Source organism: Fukomys damarensis, unplaced genomic scaffold, assembly GCF_012274545.1.
Source record: "Fukomys damarensis isolate Sample0158 unplaced genomic scaffold, DMR_v1.0_HiC HiC_scaffold_39, whole genome shotgun sequence".
NCBI lineage: Eukaryota > Metazoa > Chordata > Mammalia > Rodentia > Bathyergidae > Fukomys > Fukomys damarensis.
Genome location: NW_022900951.1, coordinates 89,640,531 through 89,668,198, shown reverse-complemented (window position 1 = coordinate 89,668,198; position 27,668 = coordinate 89,640,531). Strand labels below are relative to the sequence as shown.

The 27,668-nt window shown below is 34.4% G+C and overlaps 1 pseudogene; it reads left to right on the top strand.

Annotated features, from left to right (window-relative positions):
• Positions 1–27,668, top strand: part of LOC104847631 — a 56,146-nt pseudogene that overhangs the window by 8,867 nt on the left and 19,611 nt on the right.

The following is a 27,668-nucleotide window of genomic DNA, read 5'->3' as shown; positions in this document are numbered from 1 at the left end:
GAATCAAGACTTGCCATGTAAAGGTACATGATCCCAACAGTGAATGTAACTGTACTGTATCCCTAAAATGTACCAATAAACTCAATAAAATTTAAAAAAAAAAGTTTATACTCCAAGTACAAAAATATACTGGATAGCATTGAGGATGTTGAATAACATTCTTGATGGCTTTGTTTCATTTCAGGGCAGCAGCTACCATCTAAAATATTAAAAATAGTTAAATAAAATGGTTTTAAAATGTAAAAACAATAAACATCATTCCTTTGAATACTAGTGTTCTTGCAAAAACAAAAAAAGCCTTGATTAGGAATACTAAAAGAGTTGCTAAAGAACTTAGCCACACCTTTTTTGTTTGTTTGTTTATTGAAGATAGTATCTCTGTATAGCACAGTCAGGACTTGAATTCACCATTCTACTTCAGCCTCCTGAGTAATGAATTACAGGTGTGCATCACTACTTTCAGCTAATTATGTCTGTTGTAAATCAGCGTGTGCCTTATTGTCATCCCAGAGTGTGCCCTCAAGAAAAAGTTCACAACTCATCACTTTCCACCCTATATACTGTCCTTTGTTACTCAGTCAGACAGAATCATATGCCTACTTGTGAAATGATTTAGGTTCATTAACTGAATGAAACAGTTAAGTACAACTGTGAGAGTTATAAATCTAGCCTTTGTACATATGTAAAGCATTTAGCACAGCACTTAAATTTGGGTGTTCAGGTAGTCCTCTAATTTTACTCTTTGATTGGGTTAAAAATGAGTGGAAAATAACTCATGAATGGATTGAAGCTTTTGACCACTAACAAGCAAAATATGAAAATTATTTTAAGAGAGTATTTTACAGTTTGCCTTTTTTTTGTATTTTTTAATCATCTCCGTCTGCAGCCTTAAAGAATTTGGGTCATTAACTTGCCTTGCTAGAGTTTCTAATGGGATTGGTCAGATTGCGATCATAAGCTAATCAAAAAATAAAGCAGTTTTTACAGCTTTGCTTCCACTGGAAAATTAATCTTGCATTCATAGGAGGCATTGTGGTGTGGTAATAAAATCTTTACATTGAGAAACAGATAAGCATAGGTCCAAACTCTGGATTATCTCATGTAATACATGTAAGGAAGGCACTTATTTTTACTACTTTAAGGATGAGAAATTTATAGGTGATACATTCAAGAATTGTGCTTCTCCTCAATGTCCTCTGCATTCCACATTACTGGGCCAAAAGTGGTTAACATTGCTGTCACTGAGAGGAACCCACCACAAAAAAGAAACACCTATAGATTTGAGAAATGTGAATTTGTACAGCCTTGCTCTTTAAAAGAGGTGCGGGAACTTCTTGTGAGTCAAAAACTCTGCAAGTTGTTTCTTTACTGAGGGTGATCAGGCAGGGACATGATGTGTACCAAAAAGGGTAACAGAGGATGGGATTTAAAAAAAAAAAAAAAGGAAAACCAGCTACTCTGAAGGCTGATGCAGAGAATTACAAGTTCAAGGCAAATTTAAAGGATGTTGTGACACACTGTAATAGCTTCTGTCTAGATGTCCTCCAAAGCCTCATGCAGTCATGGGTAGGGCTTTTCAAAGGTGGCTGGATCTAGAATGTGTAATGCTGGGATTAAGGGTCTGTTATTACTAAATTAGCGCACTGATTGGTGATTTGTTTGGCATAGTTCTGGGTATGGATAAGGCCCACCCTGGGGGTGAATGCTTCCTGCCCTAAAGGTGTATAATTTGGATAGAATATAAAGGTCAGAAACAGGGTACTGCTGTGGTTTACTGCTATGCTACTTTGCTGCTTTGTTGCTTTCTGCCAGTTACAAGCTGTTTCCCCTCTGCAATGTTCTTCTGTCATTCCATTCTACCTTGGTGCCAGCCAACTATGAATGAAACCTTTACAAACTATGAACCACAATAAACCTTTCCTTTTTCAACTTTAGGTGCTGCATATTTTTGTCTCAGCAATGAGAAAAGTGACTAAGACATTATATCAAAATAAAAAGAAAAAAAGGACTAGTTCTGGAGTAAGGTCTGATGCCTATAATCCTAGCACTCTGAGAGACTAAGGCAGGGAAATCACAAGTTCAAGCCTATCTTAGGTAATTTAGCAAAACCTTGTCTCAAAATAAAAATAAAATTGAAGCTGAGCAAGGTGTCACATGCCTGTAATCCCATCACTTGGGAGGCTGAAACAGGAGGACCTCTGTGAGTTCAAGACCAGCCTTGGCTACATAGTGAGTTCCAGGTCTGTCTCAACTACATAGTGAGATCCGGTTTCAAAAAGCAAAATAAATAAATAAAAATAAATAAAATTGAAAATAAGGAGATTGCTAATATAATTCAAGGCAAAGGCCCTGGGTTCAATCTCCAGTACTGGAAACAAAGAAAAGAAAATAGTGAAAGAGAGAGACAGATAGAAAGAGAGAGAGATAGAGATGGACAGGAAGGGAGGGAAGAGCAGTGTGGTCGAGACCAGCATGGCTGCAGGCAGATCCCAGCGAGGGATCCACTCTGACCCCAGAGTTTCTGGTACAACTGCGCAGCCAAGGCCTGCCCAGGAAAGAGCTGCAGAGACTGACAAGCTTCAATCAAAGGCCTGCCCCATAGCATTGGTGGTTTGAACCCAGGAATTGGTGTACTGGTGAGCAGCAGAGAAAAGACCTCTTGTTGGCTTGATGAGAACTGAAGACCACTAGGTGAGAAAAAAGTTGTCTCAATAAAGTCACAGCACACTGCATCTGTAGTAATGAGAAGACACAGAAATAAATCTCAAAACCAGACTTCCAGATCACTCAAGGCAACCCCAAAGTGAAATGAGATGCAGCAATCTGATATTCAACCACCTGGACTCCCAGAACTGGCAACAAAAGAGAATCTGGACAAAATGAAGTGAGAAATAATTTCTCAGATAAAAGCAGAGATTGTGCTGGGTATCTTTCCAAAAGAATTAAAAGAATCATATCACAGTGATATATGTGCACCTATGTTTATAGCGGCACAGTTTGTAATAGCTAAAACTTGGAAATAGCCCATTTTCCCACCAGTTGAAAACTGGATAAAGATGTGATTTTTCTGTAAAATGGAATATTACTCAGTCATAAAGAATGAGAAATTTAAAAAAAAAAGAGGGGCCAGGGATTTAGCTCAGCAGTTCGGTGGCCTACCTTTCAAGCACAAGGACCCGAGTTCAATCCCTGGTACAAAAAAAAACAGAATGAGAAATTAGATTCATTCATAGGAAAATGGATACATATTGAGGACATACTCCTAAGTGAAATAAATAAGTCATACATATGTAAATACCGAATAGTTTCTCTGGTGTGAATAAACTATAATAGTACATAAGATCCTAATAATATAATTGACAATGTGAAATAGAAAGAAAGAGACTCAAGGTGTGGGGAAAGTGGAAAGTGTAGGGGAATGCTAGTAAGGGAAAAGAAAAAAATGAGAAAATGAAAAATTGTAAATGAAGTGTTTGTCAAGGGAGAGAGGAGGAAGGGTGAAGGGAGGGTAGGGACAAGGGGAAAATATGAGAACCAAGACCTGTCATGTAAAGGTACAAGATCTCAATAATGAATGTAACTGTACTGTATATGTAAAATGTACCAATAAACTCAATGAGAAAAAAAGCAGAGATTGTGGCCATAATGCATCACATCATTGATAAATCTAGAGTGGATACATTTTAAAAATAGAGGAGCTGAGAAACATGATGGTATCCCAACATAGGAAACAAATGAATTCCATAAAACAGATGCAGAGATTTTCAGGAGATTAAAAACTCCTTTGAAAGTTAAAACAGAAGAATGTGCCAAAGTGAAGATAGAATTTCAGATATAGAAGATAGGATTGCAATTAGGGAAGAGGAAAACAAAAATTTCTTTAAAATAGTAAGGACCATGAGAAATCAATTCAACAGCTGCTAGATGATGCAAAGAACAATAATATAAGACTGATCAGAGTCAAAGAAGAAACAGGAGAGAGTGCAGTCAACATAAAAAAAAAATTTCACAGAAGTAATAGCAGAAAACTTCCCAAGTGGGGGAAAACAATTTGACATACAGATAAGTAGGACTTCAACTAGGTGTGGTCAAAAAATATCTACACATAAGCATATAATACTTAAGATTCCAGAAACCCAACAGAAGAACAAAATTTACAAGCAGTCAGAGAAAAGAAACAAACCACATGCAAAGGAAAGCCTATCAGAATCACAGCCAACTTCTCAATACAAACCCTCAAGGCAAGAAGATGTTGGAGTGATGTATTTCAATACTGAAAGGAAAACAACCTCCAGCACAGATTGATACACTCTGCAAAACTATCTTTCAAAATTTATGGAGAAATAAGATATTTTAATGACAAAGAGCACCTTTGGAAATTCATGAATACTAAACCAGCACTCAAAAATTTTTTAAACAGTATCCTAGGAAATGACAATGAAGACAACAACCCCAGGAAGCCCATCAAAATGAAACCATCAAGCATGACAAGAAACTAAATGCTAAGGGAGAGAATCCAACAAAAACAAAAAGTGATGACAAGGATGAGTCAGTACATATCACTTATAATCATCAATGTTAATGATCTCAATTCACCAATCAAAGAAATAAATTGGCAGAATGTGTCAAGAAGCAAGATCCAATAATATGCTTCATACAAGAAACAAACTTAATTAAAAAAGAAACTCATATATTGAAAGTTAAAGGGTAGAAAATAATACTCCATGCAACAGGAACCTGAAAAAAAAGCAGGACTAGTTCTCTTCTTTGCAGATCACGTGCATTTCAAATCAACACTGATTAAGAGTTACAAAGAAGAACACTACATTCTTGTAAAGGAAACAGTCCAAGAGGAAGAGATGACAATCATAAATATATATGCACCAAACACTAGTGCACCCAACTTTATAAAACAAATGCTAATGCACATGAAAATTCAAATAAGCACTAACACAATAGTAATGGGAGACCGCAAAACCAAACTCTCACAAATAGATAGATTAACTAGACAGAAAATAAACAATAAAATACTAGAACTCAATCAAACTCTTGAACTAATTAACTTCATAGATGTTTGCAGAGTATTCTACCCCATAAAATCAGAATATACATTCTTTTCATCTGCACATGGGTCATTCTCCAAAATAGACCATATCACTCATAGAACATGCCTAAGTAAGTACAAAGGAATTGGAGTGATTCCCTGTATATTAGCAGATCATAGTGCAAAGAAATTGGAGATCAATAGCAAGAGAAACTGCAAGAAGTTCACAAACACATGGAAATTGAACAACACACTCCTGAATAACCAATGGATCACAGTCAATATTAAAGAAGAAATCAGAGAGTTCCTAAAATTAAATGACAATGACAATACAATATATCAGAATCTATGGGACAAAATGAAAGTGGTCATATGAGGGCTATTCATAACAATGAATATGCATATTAGGAAAACAGAACAAGCACAATTACACAACCTGATGCTGAATCTCAACCTTCTAGAAAAAGAAGAGCAGGACAAACCCAAAGCTCATAGAAGGGAGGAAATCATAAAGATCAGGGCAGAAATCAATGCAAAGGAAACTAAAAGAAAGATACAAAAAATCAGTGAAGCCAAAAGTTGGTTATTTGAAAGAATAAGCAAAGTTGACAAAACTTTAGGCAACCTTATCAAAAAGGGAAAGAAATTTGCAAATAGGAAAGAGTGAAGGGGGTGAAGGGTGGACAGGGTAATAGGGAAAAAAACAAGAAGCAAAATATATCATGTAAAGGTACAAGATCCCAATGATATGAGTTCCAGGTCACTCTCAACTACATAGTGAGACCCTGTCTCAAAAAACAAAACAAAAGATCCCAATGATAAATATAACTGTAATGTTTGCTTTAAATGTAAAAATAATTTCTTTTTTCAGAGTGCTATATTTTTCAGTATAGAGATCTTTTGCTTCTTTTGTTCGATTGATTCCTGGATACTTCATTTTTTTGGATACTATTGTAAGAGGAATTTTTCCCTTTTTTCTCTCTCAGTGAGTCTCTTATTTGTGTATAAGAAGGCTATTGATTTTAGGGTGTTCAACTTGTATCCAGCTACTCTACTGAATCTGTCAATTAAGTCTAGAAGTCTTTTGGTGGAGTTTTTTGGGTTTTCAATGTAGAGTATCATATCATCAGTAAATAATGACAGTTTAACTTCTTCCTTTCCTATCTTCATTGCTTTAATTTCTTTCTCTTGTCTAATTGCCATGGCTAATATTTCCAGAACTATATTGAAGAGGAGTGGTGATAGTGGACATCCTTGTCTTGTTCCTGATATTAACGTGAAGGTTTTCAGTTTTTGGCCATTTAATATGATGTTGGCTTTTGGTTTTTCATAGATAGCCTTTATTAAATTGAGGTATAGACCATGTATTCCAATTTTTTGCAGGGTTTTTATCATGAATGGGTGTTGCATTTTATCAAATGCTTTTTCTGCATCAATTGAGAGGATCATATGAATTTTGTCCTTGACTTTGTTCATATAGTGTATTACATTTATTGACTTAGGTATGTTGAACCACCCTTGCATTCCTGGAATGAATCTGACTTGGTCAGGATGTATGATCTTCTTGATAATCCTCTGTATTCTGTTTGCTAGTATCTTATTAAGGATTTTTGCACCTATATTCAATAAGGAGATTGGCCTGTAGTTCTCTTTTTAAGTTACATCTTTCCCTGGTTTGGGAATCAAAGTGATACTTGCTTCCAGGAATGAATTTGGAAGTATAGCTTCCCTTTCAATTTCATTGAAAAGTTTGAAGAGTAATGGCAGTAGTTCTTCTCTAAATGTCTTGTAAAATTCACCTCTGTGGAAATCAATATGGAGATACCTCAAAGAGCTTGGACTGGAGGTTCCATTTGACCCAGCCATCCCTCTGCTGGGTATCTTTCCAAAAGAACTAAAAGAATCATATCACAGTGATGTATGCACAACCATGTTTATAGAGGCACAGTTTGCAATAGCTAAAATTTGGAAATAGCCCAGTTGCCCATCAGTTGGAAACTGGATAAAGAAGATGTGGTTTTTCTATAAAATGGAATATTACTCATCCATAAAGAATGAGAAATTAGATTCATTCATAGGAAAACGGATACATATTGAAGATATACTCCTAAGTGAAATAAATAAGTCACTCATGTGTAAATACTGAATAGTTTCTCTAGTGTGAATAAACTGCAATAATACATAAGATCCTAATGAGATTACTGACATTTTGAAATGGGAAGAAAGGGGCTAAAGTTGTAGGGAAGGTAGGATGGAGAGGAGAAGGGTAATAATGGAAAAGAAAAAAATGTGAGATAAAGAAAAGGTGGAAATAAAGTACTTGTAGATGGGGAGGGCAGAAGGGGGTGAAGTGAGGGCAGGGACAAGGGGAAAAAATGAGAACCAAACTTGTCAAGTAGAGGTACAAGATCTCAACAATGAATATAAATGTACTGTATCCCTAAAATGTACCAATAAACTCAAAGCTGAAAAAAATAAATGTTACAATAAACTTAATGGAAAAAGAAAAAGAGAAAAAAGGAAAGAAATGGCCTAAATCCATGCAATTAGGAATGAAAAAGTTGAAATTAGAATGGACCCAGCAGATATCCAGAGGATCACCAATACCTACCTCAAGAACATTTATGCCAATAAGTTGGAAAATATGGGAAAAAATGGACAGATTCCTAGATTTGTATGAATTACCAAAGTTGCACAAAAGATGATCTAAAACCTTTAAAAGACCCAATATCAGTCAATGAAATGGACAATTTAATTAAAAACTTATACCTAAGAAAAGCCCAGGCCCTGATGTCTTCACTGCTGAATTCTAAAAGACATTTAGAAAGGAACTACTGCCACTAATGTTTAAACTGTTCAATTAAATTCATTCATGGAAGGAAGCATCATCTTGATCCCCAAAGCAGAGAAAGACCCAAACTAAAAAGAGAACTATAAGCCAACCTCCCTAATGACATAGATGCAAAATCCTTAATAAGATCCTGGCAAATAGAATGCAGAAGATCATCAAGAAGATCATACAACCTGACCAAGTGATATTCATCCCAGGGATGAAGAGAAGGTTCAGCATATGCAAATCAAAAACTGTGATATTCTATATTAATAGAGCTAAGGATAAAAATCATATGATCATCTTTATAGTTCAGAAAAAGCATTCAACAAAATCCAAAACACACATTGATGATTTTAAAAAAAAAACCCTAAAGAAAATTTGAATAGACAGTTTCTATCTCAATCTGATAAAATCCACCTATGGAAAACCAACAGCCAATATCATACTAAATGGTCAAAACTGAAATCCTTCATGCTAAAATCAAGAACAAGACAAGGATGTCCACTATCATCACTCCTGTTCAGTATAGATTTGGAAACATCATCCATAGGAATTACACAAGAGAAGAAATACAAGGAATAAAGATAGGAAAGGAAGAAGTCAAATTGTCATTATTTGAAGATGACATGACACTTTATGTAGAAGACACCAAGAGCTCCATGAAAAGTCTTCTAAACTTAATAACCAAATTCAGTAAAGTACCTGGAAACAAGGTCCACACACATAAATCAATAGCTTTTCTGTACATGGAAAACAGACTCATTGAGATAAAAATGGGGCAATCAATTCCTTTTATAATAGCATCCAAAAATTGAAATACCTAGGAATCCACCTAACAAAAGAAATCAAAGAACTCTACTCTGAAAACTATAGCATGCTGAAAGAAGAGATTGATGAAGATATCTGAAAATGGAAAGACATCCCTTGCTCCTGGATAGGAAGAATTAACATAATGAAAATAGCCATACTTCCAAAACTGCTGTATAGATTCAATGCATTCCCAATTGAAATCCCAGCAGCATACTTCACAGACCTTGATAAAACAATACAAAAATTCATTTGGAACAAGAAGAGGCCTAGAATAGCAAAAGCAATTTTGGACAATAAAGACAAGATAGGGGGGGTATCACAATCCCCAACTTGAAACTATACTACAAACCTACTGTGATAAAAACGTTATGGTACTGGAAAAGAAATAGACTCAAGGACCAGTGGAATAGATTAGAAGATGCAGAAACAACTCCAGACACAATCAGCCACCTCATCTTTGACAAAGGAGCCAAAGACTCTCAGTGGAGGAAAGATAGCCACTTTAAGAAATGATGCTGGAAAAACTGGGTTTTAACTTGTCAAAGATTAAAACTAGACCTATATCTCTCAACATGCACCAAGCTAAAAGATTAAAGATCTAAATATTAAAACAGAAACACTAAGGTGGAAAAAAGTTAGGCAGAACTCTTAAAGACATTGGCATAGGAAAAGAGTTCATGAACAAAGCCTCAGTTGCACATGAACTAGCACAAAGACTCAACCAGTGGGATCTCATCTTATTAAAAAGCTTCTGTGCAGCAAGGGAAACAACTGACAGAATGAAAAGTCAACCTACAATGTGGAAAAAAATGTTCACAAGCTGTTCCTCAGACAAAGGTCTACTGTCTAGAATATATAAATAACTTTAAAAAATCAAACCTCCCAAATTTTAAGACCCAATCCAAAAAATGGGCATCTGAAATGAGTATACATTTCTGCAAGAATCAGAAATAACAAATAAACGTAAGAAAAAATGTTCAAAATCACTAGTCATTTGAGAAATGCAAATGAAGCAATGCCGAGATTCCACCTCACCCCAGAAAGAATAGTTGCTATCATGAAATCAACCAATAACAAATGCTGGCAGATCTGTGGGGAAATAGAAGCCTTACTCCATGGCTTGTGGGAGTGTACACTGGTGCAAATACTGTGGAAAGCACTATTGAAATACCTCAAAGAACTAGGATTGGAAGTTCCACTTGACCCAACTATTCCTCTGTGGGGCACCTTTCCTAAAGAATTAAAAGAATCATACTACAGTGATATATGTACATCCATATTCATAGCAGCACAATTTTTAATAGCTAAAACTTGGAAGTGGCCCAATTTCCCATCATTGGGAGACTGGATAAAGAAAATGTGTTTTTTCTATGAAATGGAATACTGTTTAGCCATAAAAATGAGTAACTAGATACATTTACAGCAAAATGAATGCACACTGAGGTGATACTCTTAAGTGATATAAATAAGACACACATGTGTAAATACCAGATAGTTTCTCTAGTGTCAGATACTGAAAGTGTAAATAAGGACTAAAAGGCATAATAGATAATGTGAAATAGAAAGAAAAGGGACAAAGGGGAAAGGCAAATGGGAGGGGTAGTGATAAGGAAAGAAGGGAATGGTATTAATATGAGAAAATGAAAAATAATGTAAACAAAGTCTTTGTAGATAGGGAGGGAAGGAGGGGTTGAAAGGAGGGCAGGGGAATGGGGAAAAAAATAAGAACCAAGTTTGATTATGTAAAGGCACAAATTTCCAACAATGTATGTCATTATATTGTATACATTAAATTTACCAATAAAATTAATAAAACATAAATAAATAATTCAAAAAAGGAAAGGGGGGAAAATGAAAGAAAAATATTATGAAAAATATTTGAAATGTCATTGAGGAAAATTTTATGTTCAGGTATAATTAAAAATGTAGTATATATGCATGTGAACAACTAAAGTTTTTAGAGGACAGAAATTAGACTTGAATAAAATAAAAATATATCATATTCTTGATTAAAATGAGTCAATCTCCTGGGAGCACTGGCATGTGCCTATAATCCCAGAACTAAGAAGGTTGAGGTAAGGAGGATCCCCAGTTTGAGCCCAGCCTGGATAACTTAGCAAGACCCTGAAAAAATTAAGTAGATATATAAATAAAAAATAAATTAATTTCCAATTTTACTTTGTAGTTTCATTGATTTAAATGTTGCCTAATTTTTATTTTAAAGTAGTAAAAACAATGAATTTTTAAAAAGAGGACTACAGTCTCCATATAATCTAATTATACAAAATTTAGAGATTGGATAGAAAAAGTTCTCTTCACTCTATTCCAGCACTGTAAATCTTACTTTTGGAATTCACTACAATTAGTTAATTAGTATAAGCATTTTATGTTCTGACAAATGCTAGCAGTTATAGAACCACCACCACAGCCAAGATATGTGAATAGTTCCATCACCATCAAAATGCACACAGAATTCTGGATTGATGGTTAATTTCTTTCAGAACTTTAAAGACATTGCAAACTAGACATTCTAATGTACACCTATAGTCTTAACTTCTAGGAAGGTTGAAGATCAGGAGCTCAAAATCAGAGTTGGTAACATGGCAAGCCTCTGTCTCAAAAAACTACAAAAAAGTTGTTGTTTTCTAATCTTCCATGATTTCTTTTGAAAAATTCACTGCCATGAAAATCATTGTTTCTGTCACACATGGTATATTTTTATCTTGTATTTTTAAAATGTTTGTCTCTTTTGTTTGAAACATTTTGATTATGATGTATCTGAACATGATGTTTTTATTGTGTTTAAAGTTTGCTGAACTTTTGAACTTGTACTTTTTTATATCCTTCATCAAACTCAAAAATATCTAATTTTTTCTTATCTAAAATTAAATTATTTGAATTAAATTTCCTTTTTAACCAATACATAAAACATTTTACATATTTATACAGTACTATGCAATGTTTTTATATTTGTGTAGAATGTGTGATGCTAAAATTAGGATAAACCTATCTATCTTCACAAATACATATCATTTATGGTGAAAACATGCAAAACCCTTTCTTCTAGCTTCTTGAAATGTACAGCACATAATATTAACTATGTTTGCACTGCTGTGAATTTAAATCAGAACATCTTATTCCTAAATAATGTAACTTAGTATTTTTGTTGTGATAGAATTGAACACATAACCTTTGCACTGAGCTACTGAGCTAGATCCCCAGTCTTTTATTTTTATTTAGATATACTGTCTTTTAAATTTGTACTCAGGGTCTTGCTTAATTGTACAGACTGGGCTGGAACTTCTGATCATCTGTAGCAGCCTCTAAGTGTGCTAGGATTACAAATGTGCCCCTCCCTGGCCAGCTAATATTTTTATGTTGGTTTGGTTTTTATTTTTTTTCTTTTTTCTTTGTTGAGAGCCAGTATCTTTCCAGAGAATATCTGCTGGCCTTGTGGCAGCTGGACAACAAAGAAAAGAAATGGCCCAAATTCACGTTATCTTCTTCATTGGCATGCTTCAATGGCCTAACTTTTTACCACTAGACCTCACCTCCTACACATTCCACCATCTCCCAAATGTGCCACAGACTGTGACCTAAGCTTTCAACACATGAGACTTTAAAGATCATTTAAAATCCGAACTATTATCTCAAAACTCTGATATTGTTGCACACAGGTCTCTGAGTATTTTTTTTCAATATCTTTCTCTCTTCTACATACAAGATAATTTTTATTGATATATCTTCCTATCTCTTTCCTCTATCTTTCCATTCTACTATAGAACCTTTTCAATAAATTTTTAGCACAATTTTATTTTTTGTTAAAGTTTTCATTTAGTTCTTTTTTAACAGTCATTTTACTTGGCTAAAACTTCTATTTCCATTTATCTCTTCTTAGTTATTTGTTTTGATACAGGATTTCACTATGTAGTTCAAGCTGACCTTGAACCCACTATTGCAGCCTGAGCTGACATCAAAGAAGACAATGCTCTACCCAGCCTTCTGAATGCTGGAATTCAAGAGTGCACTATGATGCCCAGTGTGTTTGTTTGCAGAGTATCTACCTTTCCCAGTGGAACATGGGCAAAATAGCTATTTTAAAGTTTTTGATAATTTCAAAATATATATTATCTTAGATTTAACAATTGCTTGTTCTACTCCACAAGGGTTTAATGCAGGTCTTGGACAGTAGTTCATACCATATTTCAGTTTTCAAACTGGTTTTTATTCTGCTTTGTGTCTATTCACTTCATGAAGATGTTGGTGTAATCCCAGAACTGGTGTGATTTCATACTCAGAATGATGGACCGATGGACCTTCCTTTTTTACTACATTACTCTGTGTATGTGTGTATGTCTGTGTATGTGTTTATTGCTGGGAACCAAACTCAAAGTTTTGTGATGCTAGCCAAGAACTCTACCACAGATTTTCACCCCCCATTCCAGTCCTTTTTATTTTATTTTGAGGCATGGTCTATCTTAGGTGCTGTCTTGCTACTTTACTTGTTGCTGGGACAAAATACCCAACACCCAAAGTTAAAGAAGGAAAGGTTTTTTTTAGCTCAAATTTTTTAGAGGTTTCAGTACATACTTGGCTGTCAAGAAAGGCTATCATGGCAGATGGACATGCCAGAGGAGAACCGATCCACAGCAGGCAGCATGCAGCAGGACAAGCAAGCCAGCCATAAGTGAAAATAGCAGCTTCTTTCTGCCCTTTTTATATTCTATATAGGCTTAAAAGATAACAAAGGGAAAGTCCTTATACAAAACTGTAATTAGAAGATTAGAACTTTGGTGAGATAATTTCAGTACAAATATCAAACTGGAAGCTAGATTTTAAGCAGTACAAAAAAGCAGTAAGGAACATAAATTGTCAGTAAAGACAACTCTTTTAAAAATACTGGCAATAAAAGGATGTAGGAGAGAAGGAAAATAACAGATTTAGGAAATATCCAATTTCAAGGAAGAATATGGAGTACGCTACAGGAAGCTGGTTTTATTTGTGCAAATGGAAGAAAAATGGTTGTTACAGGTAGGGGGATCATTGATGCAGCAAGGAACAAGGGAAATGTGGAAAGATTAGAAAGAAGATACATCTGCCTTGAAAAAGTGTCTTTTCCAGGACAAAGACAAGATGTTAGATGATTACATATCAATGGAAAGGAGGATTTGGTAATAAAAATCTACTTTGAAGGAAAATAGGGAGGGCTAGGGAGCACATAGCTGATAGCCTCAATCATTCGAACAAGTAATCATATGTAGACTTGAGATAAATGTATAAAGTTCACACATATATCACATGGAATTATCAGAAAAGGTCAAGGGATGAAAGGACTAGTGAGCAAAGTGAAACATCTAGATGAAATTTAAAAGCCCAAATTTATGATGAACTTAGTTATTGTTTTGTGACTTTACTCAGAAATGTTTCAGAGCCTAGGAGTAAAAGCAGAAGGATAAAATGAAAGGAAATTTCTCTCCTCGGTTGAAAATGGATTTTTCAAGCCTTTGCATATGGGAGGTGCATTGAGGGGAAGGGTGGCTGAGAAGGGGGAAGAGGCAGGATATATCACGTACAAATTCCTTGTGATTAGTGTTGTCATTGCATGTATCTGGAGTATACCAATACATATTTTGTTTAAAAAATTAAAAAAGAAGAAGGACTTTACAAATTTATCAAAAAATCAAAGGAGTAAAGGGATTATTTTATTTAATTAGGAGATATCCTGGGTCCCAGGATGTGTAGGCCAGCAAGTACTGTGAAGGGGATAAAATGTAAAAATCATCAGGGGAAAAGGGAAAAAAAAACATGAGAAAGTGAAAAAATGGAAATAAAGTATTAGTAAATAGGGAAGGGAGGAGGGGGTGAAGGGAGGGCAGGCATAAGGGGAAATAATGAGAACCAAGTCATGTAAAGGTACAAAATCCCAATAATGAATGTAACTACTGTATACCTAAAATGTACCGATAAACTCAATGAGAAAAAAAAATCATCAGGAAAGCTAAAGAGACTGGAGGTTTTTTGGGAGCAGGGTGGGGGGTATGTCTAAAGGAGAGAATTCAGAAGGTATACAGGAGGATGAGGAAGGCAGGACTGCACTATTATAGAGTAGTGGTAGCTGATCCTTAGAAGAAACAGTCTGTATAAAGAATATGTTGGTGAGCAATTTGTTGGAAGTGGAATCATCACAGATTCCTTGTAAAAGATAACTGTAAGACACAGTGACAAAAGAAATGTGATGGCAACTTTAAGATCTATTAAGATAAGTTTACCTTTTTCTGCAACATAGACTGCCTCCAAAAGACTAAAGCTCTGGCACCAGTACCACATCAAATTAAAAAGTGGCAACAATCAGGTAGTGGTTCTTTGCTTGTGTATTGCTTCCTTTTACAATCCATTTATCAGTTTTAGAGCATACTGCTGCCATGCTTACACTTTAAATTGCTACCACAGTTAAAAACAGCTGCTACATAATAAATTTCAATGACTGTCACATCCCCCAAGTGTACACTTGCAACTTAAAATAGAAAAGATTTAATTTTGTAGAACTCAGTGAGACTAATATTTTTATTATAAACAACACCAATGTACTATTGCTGATGGTAGCAGGAACAAAGGCATGGCAATATGATAATAAAAGCATTCTGCTGCAAGCTTTAGATAGAGAATAGGAAGTTGGGACTAAAGATAAAGTCTAAACCCAATTAAATGAATCTGACAGATATAAAGTTCAACCCATTCCTACAGCAGCAGTGAAAAGATCTGTTTGATAAAATGAAGAGGACATAAGTACATCAACGTAATTATAATGGTTACCTCTGGAGAGTGGATGGAGGAGGAGAAGGAAAAGGAAGAAATTTCCACTTTAATACTTTACATTTTGGTAATTTTTAAGTTTGTTATGTACTTATGTATAACTCTAGAGAATTTTTTACACTTAGGGATAAAAGGAAGGAAAGAAAAAGAAATTTACCACCTGTGTAGCCTTGGCCAATATATTTAACCTTTCTGAACATTTTAAGATGTGATGTTAAGACCCACTCTGAGGTTTTGTTCAATAAGTTGACAATGACTGAGTTCATTATCTTAAGTGTTGTGCATTTCCAACAATTAATATTCTTATGAGGAATCAAAGGCAATGATTGGATAATGTGTGCAGCACAAAGAAAGCTCAACAGATGTCAATAGTTTCTTTCCATTTCTCTTGTATAAAAGCAGAATTACACTCAGAATTTGAGACAAGGTAAAGCAGTCTCACTAGTGGGACTGTGAATGCAAAAGCAGGGCACCAAGAAGATTCTAACTGTCTAAGCTGCTCTTTCCTGCCAGGGCTCAGAAAGTCCCAGGGGTCTTGTATCTGTTCTAAATCTATTCTTATATCAGTAAGACTGGGCAGCAATCTTGAACTCTCTTTTCATCTGGGAATGTATCTTTTGGAGTAAATCAATTTTTATTTCATTCCCTCAAAAATTACACCCTACACAATATCAATTATACATTTTCATCCTTATGCTTTTATATTTTCACACCAGAGAAACTATTTGGTATTTACATGTGTGTGTCCTATTAATTTCACTTAAAAGTATGGCCTCAATGTGCATCCACATTTTGGAGAATGACCCATGTGCAGCTGAAAAGAATGCATATTCTGATTTTGTGGGGTGGAACACTCTGTAGATGTCTATTAAGTACATTTGTTCAAAAGCTTAGTTCTGCTCTAGTATTTATTACTGATTTTTTTTGGTCAAGACGATCTATTTGTAACAATAAGGCATTGAGTCCCCTACTACAATTGTATTAGTGCTTATTAGGTTTTTCGTGTCCCTTAATATTTGTTTTGTATAGTTGTGAGTAAAGGAAGTGGGAAGGGTAGGGGAAAGGTAATAAAGGAAAAGAAAAACAAAGAGAAAAGGAAAAACATGGAAACAAAGACTTTTTAAATAGGCAGGATGGAGGGGGTAAAGAGAGGGCAGGGGAATGAGGAAAAAATAAGAACCAAGATATATTATGTAAAGGTACAAGATCCCAATAATTAATGTAACTATTGTATACCTATCAATAAACTTAATGGGGAAAAACAACACATTACATCTAAATGTGTAGTTTTTTCTCTTACTTCTCAGATGAAGACTCTCTGGATCTTGGATGTATTTGTCTAATTTCAAAGATTAAGTGACAGTAAAAGCTACAGTGCGGGTAGGGGATTTAGTTCAGTGGTGCTACTGCTTTCATTGCAAGTGCAAGGTCCCACGTTCAATCCCCTGGTACTCCACCAAAGAAAAGGTACAGTACAATGTTAAAGAATACAAATGCCTCTAACAATTGGGTGCTATTGATAAAAAAGCCCAGGATTTTTCTTCAAGGTTTAACTCCTGCAATATGTCCTTAGGGAGAGAGCAGGGGTGTAGAGCTGAAGTAGCCAACTCACAATCTCCCAATCATCTCACAAAGAAGGGTTGTTGTGCAGACTCAAATGAAATTATTTGGTTAATATGTCTGGTACTGAGTATTGTGTCTGACACAGTTATTACTGTTAGGCTGCCAGATAAAGTTTGCTAAGTCTCCTCCTCAACTATCCTATGTTTCTGTAATAAAAGACCATTAAAATATTGGGGTTTTTTTTTTTTAAATCTGGTACAAGCATCACATGATTTCTCAAAAAATAAATTTATACCATATTACAACATAATCATGTTATTCTGTTTTTTAGGGTATTGGAGAGGAAAAATTTCTGAACTAGAAATATTTAGATATAGAAACAATGTAACACAAAGATTATATTTGAGCTATAGATAAGTCTGATCTACAGGAAAGCTTTTAAATTATATTTAAAACATTTTAAAAATATTTTATTTTTACACACATGTGCTAAATAAAAAATGCTTTAAGAGAATCACAGTCTTAGAAATAAATTAGATATTCTTATTTATGAGTCAACATTTTCTTCTACTGGAATCAGAATCTCGACATTGATTTCTGACTGGTAAATCCATTTTCTGCAGTAGATTATATTAACTAATTATAAAATAGTTGAATAAGTCACAGACTCACATTTCCAATTTATAAAATGAGGATATTCTTAGCTGATTTGCTTAATTCCTAGGGATGTGACAAATCTTAAATATGGCAATCCATTTGGAAGAGCCGATATTACTGGATTACTGTCTAATTTTCCCCATTCTATTCATTTTAAATCTTCATTTACAACAGAAGGTGGTCCTTTAACATTTAAAGCAGTAGTTTTCAATATCTGTGTTAATTTTTAATCAATGATACTCTTTACTCAAGTGAAATGATAGGAAGGCCACATAAATCCAAACTGTAACATAGGAAAAAGAAGAGTTGCTCTACTGAAGCCTGAGAATGGGCAGTAAAAACACCCAACCTCACTTCTTCCTTTGTTACCCATAGTTTGGGCAACCCTGAGGTAGCCCCATGAAATACTACCAAAAGCCCCACTAATCTAGTGCATATAAAATGAGTGCTACCTAATTTAGCTCTAAAATCTTCAAGCTTTTTCCACTTACTACTAAATTTGTTCACTTTTCATATGTAGGCACAAGACCTTCTAATTATTCTCAAACTACAATGCTAGGCAAATGACAGACCAGGTAGCATACTTCATTAAACTTTTGATGTCATTAATAGAAGATGCACATTACTTTATGTATTATTTTATGTATTAAGAGAAAAATGCTCTATTATGAATATGTTTTTGAAATTTTCTCACCTTGAAATATCATCTGGTAAACCATACATTAGCAGAAATGAAAAATATCCATAGTGTCCATTGTTGGCCAGGATTAAATAAATATATTAGCTGACATAGAGTGGTCATAGAGGTCTTTCCTGAGGTGGTAACAGTTAAGCAAGAAGTTGAATGAAGTAAGGAAACAAAGGTAACTGCTAGAGCTAAAGATCCTTATAGGTATTCAAAAGATGGTAAGAACCCCAGTGTGTATGTAACAAAGAACTCTGAATTTCACAAGCATACAAGGAAACCTTTGGAAGAATCTGAATGAGGCAATTGACATAGTAATATTCATATATTTAAAAAGGATTCTGTGGTATGTAGATGGGTCAAGGATGACAGTATATAGGAGCCAGATTCATTAGTCCAGTGAAAATATGATGCTCTTTGATAAGCCTGATTTAGGTGGAGATAGTGAGGGGTGGCCAGATTTGGCATATATTTTGGGGTTACAGTCGAGTGAATTTACTGATGGATTTGATGTCAGTTGTGGAATAAAGAAAAGAATCAAAGATATTTCAGGTTTGGCTTTACAAATTCAGGAGGAATTAATAAGGGAAGACGAACTGAGGAGTGGAGTAGGAAAAATAATATTGTTTGAGACAATATTGACAAGGTTGCAATTTCTATACAATATATACTTGGATAGAGAAATTTAGGGAAAAGTAAATTTCAAAAAAAAAAGAATTCAGAGAAAAGTCTTGGTTAGAGATATACATTTGAACGTCATTATACAAGCCAAGGTTAATTAGAAAGCTATGATACACAAAGAAGAGGTCTGAAGAGCGAGCTTTGGGAATTTCTCTATCACTTGGTTATTGGGGGCCAGAAGAGGATCTGGCAAAGGAGCTGGTTGTAGTCACTGAGAAAAATGAAAAACGAAAATGACAGTATACAAAAGCCTAAGAAACAAAGTTTGCAAAGGGGGAGGTCTACCATTTTGCTAGTGACATATCCAAAATCTCCAAACTGTTTCTACCTATCAATATCCTCTAGCAACTTTTCTTGCAGAAATATTCACATATATGTACAAAGAAGTAAGTATACATTATTTGTTATTATTTATAGGCATTTAAAGAAATGTTTCTGAGTACAATTATAAACTATCAAAATGTTGATAAAATGGAATTTTAAAATAATTAATAAGCCAGGTATAGTGACACACACCTTTAATCCCTGCTAATCAGGAGTTTGAGGCAGGAGAATGACAAATTTGAGGACAGCCTAGGGAGACACAATGACTCTTAATTAAATTAAACTAGCCTAAGGATGTAACTCAGTGGTAAAGCACTTGGCCTATTATGCATGGGGCCTTAAGTTCAATCCCCAGTATCATAAAATTTAATTAATTCAATTTAAAAATTCAGTTGCAAAAAATGTCCCATTTACTGTTGGATAAAGGCTTTACTGCCAGTTTTACACAAAAGATATACAACTGGTCAACAGTTATATATATGAAAAGATGTTCAAATCATTAATCATTGAGTAAATGCAAACTAAGACCACAATTAGATACATCTCACACCTATTACATTGACTATTATGATGCTATAACAACAAATAAAAAACAAGTGTTGAAAAATACACAGAAATTGTAACTTTTGTACTTTTGGGGAATGTAAAATTGTATAGCTACTATGGAAGACTATTGGAACCTGAAAAAATTAAAAATAGAACTCCCTATGATGCAGCAATCCCAATTCTTGTTGTTCATTCCAAATAAAGATCAGTATTTTAAAGGTATATTAGCAACCATATATTAATTGCTTCATTATTTACAGTAGTTAAGATGTAGAAACAACCTAAATGTTCACCAACAGATAAATGTATAAAATCTAGAATATTGTTTGGTCTCTATAAAGGAAAGGAGTCCTGCAAAATGCAACAACATGGATGAACCTTGAGGACATTATGCAAAATAAAATAAACCAGTTACAGAAGGACAAATACTGCATGATTCCTCTTATATGAGGTATCTAAAATAGCCAAACTCCACTCAGAGAGGCTGAGGCAAGAGAACTGTATGTTTGAGTTTAGCATCCACAACTTAGAAACTTAATGAGAACTTGTCTCAACATAAATTATTTTTCTGACGGCTGGAGATATAGTTCACTGCATAGACCCTGAGTTCAATCCCCAGTATATACATACATACATGCATATATACATACATACATACATACATACATACATACATACATACTCAGGGAAGCAAAGTGTAGAATGATGACTGTCAGTTGCTATGGGGAAGACAAAATGGAGAGTTCAAATTTAATGGATATTAAATTTCAAGGTTAGTAAGTTCTAGAGAGCTACTGTGAAACTTTGTGCCTATAGATAACAATAATATATTATGTGTACACTTAAATATCTGTTAAGAGGGTAGAACTATTTTCATCCTTACCACAATAAAAATAACAATAACTATTATGATTCCTCCATATTATGTATGACAAAACAATGTGAAAACTAAAACTTTAAAGAATGATTTTTATGTTTGTCCTTGAAAAGAGGCCCAAGCAACGAATGAAATGAAGACTCATGTTTTGTGCACAGTTTGATTCAAAATATATAGCACAATTACATTTCATGTTTAAGGTAAAAAAAAAACAAAAAAGCTATAATCTAAGTGAATTTGTACTTGTGAAGAAAAAAATCTTTAAAAATTCCACTTTAAATTGTGTGAAGCTCTTTATATTTTAAGTAAAATTTCATATGCTCGCTTGAGTCTTTATGAAGAGTACTGAACAAGAGAAGCCAGTATGCTTTGTTACATTGGCTCATGGGAATGATGTTTTAACACTCATATTTGCATGTAAGTCTAATTTTGTCAAATGCTTTTTTTGTGTCTATTGATATCATGTGATTTTTGTTTTGCTTCTGTTTATGTGGTATATTACATTTATTCATTTGTACTTGTTAAACCATCCCTTTAGCTCTGGAATGAATCTTACTTGGTCATGATGTATAAATTTTTGATGATTTGTTGCACTCTGTTCGCCAGTGTTTTACTGAGAATTTTTACATCTATGTTCATTAAAGAATTTGGATTACAGTCCTCTTTTTGGTTTGTGTCCTTTCTGGTTTTGGAATCAAGATAATGCTTTCTTTTAGGAATTAATTTTAGAGTACTGATTTCCTTTTTATTTCATTAAAGAGTTTGAAAAATAGTGATATTAAGGCTTCTCTGAAGTTCTTGTAGGATTTGCCATAGTATCCAGCAGGACCTGGGCTTCTCTTAGTTTGGTTTATAGTTTTTTATTACTTCTTCAATTTCACTGAATGATATTAGCTTACTTAGGATTACTATTTCCCCTTGGTTAAGGTTTGGAAGCTCATATGTACATAGGGACTTATTAATATCTTCTGAATTTTCCATTTTACTGGAGTACAAGTTCTCAAAGTAGCTACCAGTAATCTAGATTTCACCAGAATCCATTGTGATTTTGTCTTTTTCATCAAACTGTATGGATTTGGGTCATTTCTTTCCTTATTTTGGTAAGATTGTTTAAGAGTTTGCTTATTTTGTTTAATCTTTCAAGTGAGCAAATTCCATTTATTGATTCTTTATATTTTTATTTTCAATTTCATTATTTTTTGCTCTAATATAACTTCCTTTCTGGTATTAGCTGGGGTATGGAATGTCCTCATTTTTCTAGGACCTAGAGATGTATCATTAGGTCATTTATTTGAGCTTATTCTGTTTTTGATTGAGAATGCACCACAAAAAACATGCTTAATAAAACTGTTCTCAGTATGTCCCACAAGTTCCAGTATGTTGTACTGGTTTTATTGTTTAATTGTACAATCTGTCTAATTTCTTCTTCAATTTCCTCTGTGACTCATTGATTATTCAAATGGATATTGTTTCATTTCATATGTTTGCATAGTTTCTGTGATATCTTTCAGTTTCACTGCACTATGATCGGATAATATGCATGCTATAATTTCTCTTTGTGTATTTACTTTAGTATGCACTCTGGGAGAGTATGTGGTCTATTCTGGAGAATTTTCCATGTGCTCCTGAGGAGAATTTATATTCTTATTGTTAGATGAGCACTGCAGATATCTGTAAAGTCCATTTGTTTGAAGGTTTGGCTCAACTCTGATTATTTCTTTGCTGATGTTTTTTGGCCTAATTAATCTGTTCATTTGTGACATTGGGGAATTTAGCACCCCATTACAATTGCCTTGGTGTTTATATGATTTTTTATGTCCATTAGTGTTTGTTTTGTGGAGTATGGTTTTCTGGTATTTGGTGCACATAAGTTTGTTTCTTTAACCAATATGTAGTGGTTCTCTGTGTCTCTTATCATTCATGGATTGAAATCCACTTTGTCAGAAATTAGGATAGCAAATCCTGTTGCGGTAGTAAACTGTCAACTTGAATAAGAAATACCTAATCAAATTGGATCAGCATAATTTTGGGTGTGGCAGAAGAGACTTATTGAAGATAGAAGACCCACCAGGAATCTGAGTGGCATGAACCAATAGTCTTGTGGTCTGAATAGAATAAAAGAGAAGCAAACTGCTATTATTAGTCTTTTTATATTAACATAAATATATATATATATATATACATATAGATAGATATATATAAAAATTGAATTTTTGGATACTTTAACGATACTTTTGGAAAAAGTCGTCCCAATTTACTGTGTTGCATTGGCATTGTACAGAAATGAACAGCCATATTGGTCAAGAAATGTTAATTTTTTATTTTTATTTTTTTTCCATGTGTACAGGGGTAACACATCATACTAAATAGGTAAGATCATATCTACGTGGGTTTGATTACAGAAACTAATAAAGTATTCTCTAAATAATGAAAAAAAGAATAAGATAAGAGTATAAGAGCAAAAAGCAATTTAAATATGTTCAGGGACCATTTTCATCTCCAGAATTAAGGATTATTTTGATGTTACATCATTGCCTTTTCTCTTTTGCTTTCCTTTTTAGTTTTATTTTAGGATTCCCTATTTTTAATGTTCATACAGAGATTTCTTTAACTGAAATACCGAATAGTTTCTTTGGTGCGAAAACTATAATAGTACACAGGATCCTAATGAGACAATTAATAATGTGAAATAGGAAGTAAAGGGCTAAAGGTGTAGGGAAAGTGGGAAGGGTGGGGGAAAGGTAATAAGGGAGAGGAAAAAAATATGAGAAACTGGAAAAGTGGAAATAAAGTGTTTTTAAATGGGGAGGGGAGAAGGTGGTGAAGGGAGGGCAGGGACAAGGGGAAAAAATGAGAATCAAGACCTATTATGTAAAGGTACAGAATACCAATGATGAATGTAACTGTATTGTATACCTAGATTATACCAATAAACTCAATATAAAAAAAGAGAGAAACAAAGAAGAAAGCCTCACTCCTATTTCTTTGGTGGAGCTCCAGTCTTCACCTCTACCTTATGTAGTATCTCCTGGCTTCCAGCATGGACCCTGCAGCCTTCTGTCACAGATCCTTTGGCCTCCTGACACAGACTCGCATAGTGAGCTCCAGAGCTTTGATTGACTCCTTACAATCTGCAATGTACAGACAGCCATTGTTTACTTTGTCACACCTGACTCTGCCAATCATGTAAATTCTTATATTTTTTATACCTTGCATTAAATATATTTCTCTAGTAAGAACTGACAGATACACCTACTTTTTGCTGGATTCCTATTGTATAGTGCATTTTTTTCCATTTTTATTTTAATACAGGTTTCTTTTTTAATTAACTGTGTTTCTTACAGAGTTCATAAAGGTGAGTTTTGTTTCTTGATCCATTCTACCATATGGATTTTTTGATTGAAGAATTGAGACCATTCACACTGAGAATTATTAATGACAGATATTTACTTATTCCTGTCATTATATTGTTTTCCTCCTGCTGATTTCTTTATTCGTACCTTTTGCTTAACTGCTCATTCTGAGTATAATCATTCCTTTTGACTAATTGTCATTGTTGACTTTGTTGTCTCCTTTTAGGATTTTCTTGAGAATTTTTTGCAATGCTGGTTTGGTGGTCATGAATTTCTTGAGGTGTTTCTTATCATAGAAGTGCCTTATTTGTCCACAAATTGTAAAGAAAATAATTGGAGGATACAAAAGGTAGGGTTGGAAGTGGTTATCTTTTAGGGCTTTAAAAACTGCAATCTGAACTCTCCTGGGTTTGAAGGTTTGTGTAGAGAAATTTCCTATAATTCTAATGGATTTATCTTTATATGTGATTTGCTACCTTTCTCTAACAGCTTTTAGGATTTTGTAGCTATGATGGACTTCTCGTACTTTGATATAATTTGGCCAGCCTGGAGAGGGATTCTTTTCTTCATGGCTATTCAGTATTCTGCATACTTCCTTTTTCTATATGCTTATTTGTTTCTCTGTATTTGGGGAACTGTCTGCTATTATCTCTGTGAACAGGTTTTTTATGTCATGTGGGTTGTCTTCCGATTTTTCACTTATTCTAATTATTCTTAGTCTTCCTTGAATCATGTAGCTGTTGTTGGATCCATTTCTCATGTTCTTTTGTGATTTTTAAGGGCTCTTTGAGTATTTAATCTTAGAAGGCACCATTATCTTCTAGTTTTGAAATTGTTTCCTCACATTAGCCAGTTCTTCTGCCCATACTTTCTATATGCTTTTTATTTTCCTGGATTTCTGACTGAAACCTTTCCATGACTCTAATTCTTTGGTAAACTGGTCATTCATGTTTTCTATCATTGTTTGCCTGATTTAGCTTTTTATCTTCAAAAAGTTCTTGCATCTTTTTTGTTATTACTTCCATTGTATTTGAATTATATCTTCTCTAATCCCTCAGTGTTTATTTGACCTGTTTGCTAACCTCCTGTTATAGTTTCAATTGCTTTGGATGTGCGCTTATGCTATTCAGCCTCTCATTGCCCTATGGATTGGTTTCAGGGAGTTCAGAGTTTTGGGTAGCATTTTGTCACTTGTTCTCATATTTTTATTGTTTCTTTGTTTGTTTATTTTGTGCTGAGGTATGTAGATGCTTAGAGTCTAAACATTTTGTTGCCAGTATAGAGACCTCTTTAGTTGCTTTTCAGTGATGTACTTTGAGCATGGCTAACTATAGTCCTTTGCCTCAGCCCCAAGAACTGACTCCCTTGGTTGATGTGGGAGGGGAGGGCACAGTGTAATAAGCTTAGCAACCAAGATTTCTAGAAATGTACTCTAGTACTGGAAATATCACAAAGTTAATCTGAGTGTTGACTTACAAAAAATACTGACAATTATGCAACCCTGTTAATAGCAATCAAATGAGCTATTTGTAGTATCATCCAAGACAAATTAGATATTAACATGCCATAAGGACTAGTTATTCACTACCTTTAATTCTAGAGAAGAAATTTTTAATTATGGTGCAAATATTAAGACAACCCAGCTAATATATACTACATGTGACAGATATATCTCCGCTAATGGCAGAAAAGAATTCAACATTAATTTTATACAGTTGAACAACTATCAAAAGATAACAAAGCTTTATGATTTTAAAACTAAAGATACAAATTTGGGAATGTGACAGTGCAAGAGGAAAACTTTGGCACCTTATACTCTATGATATGAGGGGTAGTGAAAAGTGGTATGGAGCACCTTATTGAAGAGTAGAGGAATGTTTTTTAGTTAAAGAAAAGTAAGAGGAAAAAAGACAGAAATTATATGGAGAGTAAAAATAAGACAGAAATAATTAAAAGAACATTTAAAAAGAAGTAGAAGAAAAAGCAAAGCAGAAAGGAAGTAAGAAAGAGAGATAAGAAACAAGATAGAAGAACAAAAGAAGCTTTTCCAAGCCCCAGGAAAGTGGGGAAGAAAGAAGAGAACAAGAAAAACAAAACAATCAAAAAATTAAAAGCAATGTCCATACTCATGAAAAAGCAAAAAGTAGAAATACGAGCAAAAACAACAATAAAGCAATAGCCCAGTGGTTTCAAACATGTTTTCCTTCTGGAGTGTATAATTTGGGGGCATTGTCTAATTCAAGAGATTTTCATGTTCATGCTGATTCATAAAGAAGGCAATCAGAGTCCAGACCCATTTTCAATGCAGTCACCAGCAGACAGTAGATTAGGGCAAGGATGCCAGTTCTGCAACTTATCGAGTGAAATTCAGGCTGAGTCTTACCTCTGGCCACGGGCTTGGCCCCCTGGTCCTGACTCCTTTAGACTACTCTAGGCATCTTTTGCCAGCTGGGATGTGGGGCCCTGTCCATGGCTGTCTCACATGTCTGTCCCCCATGGCTGTCGCCCACCCTGTCACTGAAGGTGTATCTCTGAGAGCCCTGAAATGAATCCAACCCATGGCTGCTCTGAGTTCTTGGTTCAGTTGACCTCTCACTAGAATGGCATGTATGGCTGGTGCTTGGACTGGAGCTCAATGACTGTTGCAGCACACAACATTATCAGGTCTGTTTCTCTTTTTTTCTCTCTGAAGAGCTCTGTTCCCCAGTTTCATTTTGTATCTGTAGATTTGATCTTACTTTCTCATAAGCCATGATCCAGGAGCTAGGTATCTAGTGCAGATTTCCCCTTCCTTTTTCTGCCTCTTCAATTTCTTTGTAGGCTCCAATTTTCCCATCAGATCCTTCCTGGGTCCCAGGATTACACTACCTCTTTCTTTTCTTCCCTAAATTGTTATATTCCAGTGTTTAGATTATGAACCTGAGAGTCTGAGTTATTATTGCTCACAACATTGCAATTTTTCTGGATCCCAAGAAAGAAATTTCTGACATATGCTATATATCAGAACAATTCCAAAGATATTATGCTAAGTAAATATGCCAGCTGCAAAAATACAAATACTTTATGATTCCATTTGAATGAGGTTTTAGAAATGATCAATTTCATAGAAACAGAAAGTTGAATGGTAGTTTCCAGGAGTTGGGTGAGAGGGAAATGAGATGTTATTTTTTAAAAATTAATATTCATTAATTTTATTGATATAGTTTAGGTATACATCATGATCACATTCATTATTGGTAATTTGTACCTGTACACAATATATCTTGGTTCTTATTTTTTCCCACTTCCTTTCCCTCCCTCCAACTACTCCATGCCTCCCTATGTACATAAGCTTTGTTTCCATTTTTTGCTTCTCTTTGCCTTTCTTTCTTTCCTTTCCACATTCATACTCCCTACTCTCTCTCTTTGCCTTTGACTATTTTACTCCTATTTCACAGTATCTCTTATACATCTAGGGCCTCATTTATACTTTCAGTTTCCCA